This window comes from Gorilla gorilla, chromosome 10 (assembly GCF_029281585.2).
Source record: "Gorilla gorilla gorilla isolate KB3781 chromosome 10, NHGRI_mGorGor1-v2.1_pri, whole genome shotgun sequence".
Classification (NCBI taxonomy): domain Eukaryota; kingdom Metazoa; phylum Chordata; class Mammalia; order Primates; family Hominidae; genus Gorilla; species Gorilla gorilla.
Genome location: NC_073234.2, coordinates 37,610,688 through 37,613,807, shown reverse-complemented (window position 1 = coordinate 37,613,807; position 3,120 = coordinate 37,610,688). Strand labels below are relative to the sequence as shown.

General features: G+C 36.2%; 1 pseudogene; it reads right to left on the bottom strand.

The window, feature by feature from the left end:
- Positions 1-1,643: 1,643 nt before the first annotated feature.
- LOC101133117 (small ribosomal subunit protein eS27-like) lies at positions 1,644-1,893 on the bottom strand (annotated as a pseudogene).
- Between the last annotated feature and the right edge of the window lie 1,227 nt (positions 1,894-3,120).

Below are 3,120 nucleotides of genomic sequence, written 5' to 3'. Positions count from 1 at the left end.
ACAATCAGACATGTCTGAAACCAAGGCTTTCCAGCTGGGGCACCTGGTTCTTACAGCACTCAGTGAACTGGGGAGAGGGTGGAAATCTTTATCTGCAAGTGTCCACTTAAAATCCATGAAGGATAAAACTTATTTGTTAAATGTTAGAATTATTGCATAACAATAAGTATATTGGCCGGGCATGGTGCCTCATGCCTGTAATCCCAGCACTTTGGGAGGCTGAGGTGGGCAGATCACCTGAGGTCAGAAGTTCGAGACCAACCTGGCCAACATGATGAAACCCCATCTCTACTAAAAACACAAAAATTAGCCGGGCATGCTAGTGGGTACCTGTAATCCCAGCTACTTCGGAGGCTGAGGCAAGGAGAATCGCTTGAACCCAAGAGGTAGAGATTGCAGTGAGCTGAGATCATGCCATTGCATTCCAGCCTGGGCAACAGAGTGAGACTCTGTCTCAAAAAAACAAAACAAAACAATAAATGTATTTACACTCTCCTATCCAATATCCTTTATCAAAAAATGTAGAAATTCATTTGATTTTATGAAAATTACAATTACAAGGTCAATATTCTGGATAAGGCTTTATATATGTTTGACTTTGTGTGACAATGGATTACATGTGAGTTTTTTTGTCTGTTTGTGTATAAATATAGAGAAAGTCAATGTAACATAGTGGGAGTAAACAGATTAGACAAAGAGGCTTCTAAATTTTAGCATGAATTCTGCTACAAACTACCTGTGTGACTTTAAACAAGTCATTTGAAGAACTCTCGTCCTAGTCTTTTCTATTGTAAAGTTGGCTGTTTCATCATGTTGACATCCAGCTGAAGATTCTGTATCTCAAGTAGTTTATATTTATAATAAAGTAAAATGGCTCAGAAACCCAGATATCAACTCCTTAGAGCCATTTCTTCATAGAAGAGTTAAGGAGAATTTAATTTTTATTACAATTTCAGTGAAGTATTTTTCATTTCTTCCTAGAAAAATCACTAATTTTTGTTTCTCTTTCAAGTCATCTTGCTGTCAACGAAAGGAAAATTCACAAGTTTAAAATCTGTTCCTCAAGAAACACAGTGAAAGTTTAAAGAGGTTAAACATCTCAAGATTAATACACATTCTAATGCAAAACTGATTGTTATCAAAATGCCTTCCTAAGAAGGCAACATAAGCAGAACAAATCCTGCAAAAGATTTTACCCATCATATTTTTCCTGTGATGAATTCTGGTACATCATCATTCTTCCTCTTAAATTCACAGCAAGTTCCCTTTGCTCCAGTTCACAGCATCTATTTTCCAGTACACCAGCAATTGCACAAAACATATTTTTAGTAAAACATGCATAATATGTGTTTTGGGTACAAGAACCAGCTCTTCTTTGTGGATTCAAAACCCCATCAGTTTCAACAACACTGACCTCACCTAACAAAGTTACCTACAGTTAATGTGAAAAAATGTTTGTTGAAGGTAGTCAGTGTCCACATTAACAGAATCCAGTTTTTTTCCCCTGAAAGAGATGCATGGGTTCAGAAGCTCTTACATACCAGGTAATCTTACAAGCTTACATTTTCTTTATTTTTATTAGTTTTTATATCCAAAATGTGTGTATGGGGATGGTTTCCTATTTATCTTGATTCATGGTGCTTTTAGTGTTGCTTCCATCTGAAGGAACATTCTTCTGTAAGCCTTGCTTTTCCTCCTGTTTGCTGACAGAGGACAGTGGAGCAGACGACCCACAAAACTACTATTTGTGCTAACAATCATGCCGATCTTATAGCATCCTGGGCATTTCACATCCATGAAGTAGGAATTGAGGCTCTGCACCAGGCTCTGCTTCTTGTCTTGCCTTCTCTCCATTTCTGGAGAACAATGAAGGAGAGCCTTCCCAAGAGGCATGCTCTCCTGGGGAGGTCATCACCGCCAGCAAAAAAAATGAGCTTACAACTTCTGTCACTTGCTTTCACTTCAATCTCTTTAAGTGTCTTTAAATGACACTTAGTTGTGTTTAGTTGAATTAGTACAATTAATTTCTTAAAAAGTAGTTTGCACTTGCTAGTAATTGCTGCTGATATTCAAAGAGTTTATTAACCTCATAAGTAAGGCAAAAAAAAAGCACAGCACCCCTAATTTGTATTGTGTGTTTTATTTCCATATGACATACACAGACTATTTCTATTACGGTTATGTGAATATATTTCAAAAAGCAGAAACCATCTCTAGTTCTGACAGCACTCAAAGCACAGGACTTTGCATATTGTGCTTGCTCAATAAATATTTTTGCATAATTTATTAATCAAATTCATGAAATTCCATAGAGCATATAGCAAAGTAGAGAACAGTCCAGTTCTAACTAATGCTAATTAGTACCAAAGCAGCATGTTCTCTTCTGTCCTGGGACCACATTTTCAATCAGTTTTTATTAAAAAATTTTAAAAATTGTATTAAGGTACAATTTACATATAATGAAACACACTCATTTTAAGGGTTAATGAGTTTTGACAAATGCATACATCTAAGCATACCTCACCAAAATAATCAAGATATGTATGCATGTATACATTTATATATATGTGTGTGTGTATATATATATATGTTACACAAATGTATATAGAGGGTGGTCATTGGGGGATTATGGGTGTTGATTTGGGAGGCTATTTTTGGAGTGCAGATCTATGAGTTTTAAGACCAGTATAGACTTATGTCACCATCTTCACAATCAAGATACTGAACAATTCCATTATCCAAAAAAAATTCCCTCATGCTACCCCTTTGTGGTCAAGCACTTCCCAGACTCCTAGACCCTGACAACCACTGGTCTGTTCTCTGTTCTGATAGTTTTGCCTTGTCCAGAATGTCATTTTGATTCAATCATACAGTATAACCTTTTGAGACTGGCTTCTTTCACTCAGCGTAATGCTTCTGAGATTCATTCATGTGTGTGCATCAATAGTTCATTCCTTTTTATTGTGAAGTTGTATTCTATTATATGGGTATACCACAGTTTATACATTCACCCACTGAAAGGCATTTGGGTTCTGCCCAGTATTTGGCAATAAAATAATAAAACTGCTATAAACCTCTTTGTACAGTTTTCTGTGTGAACATAAGTTTTCATTTCTCTGG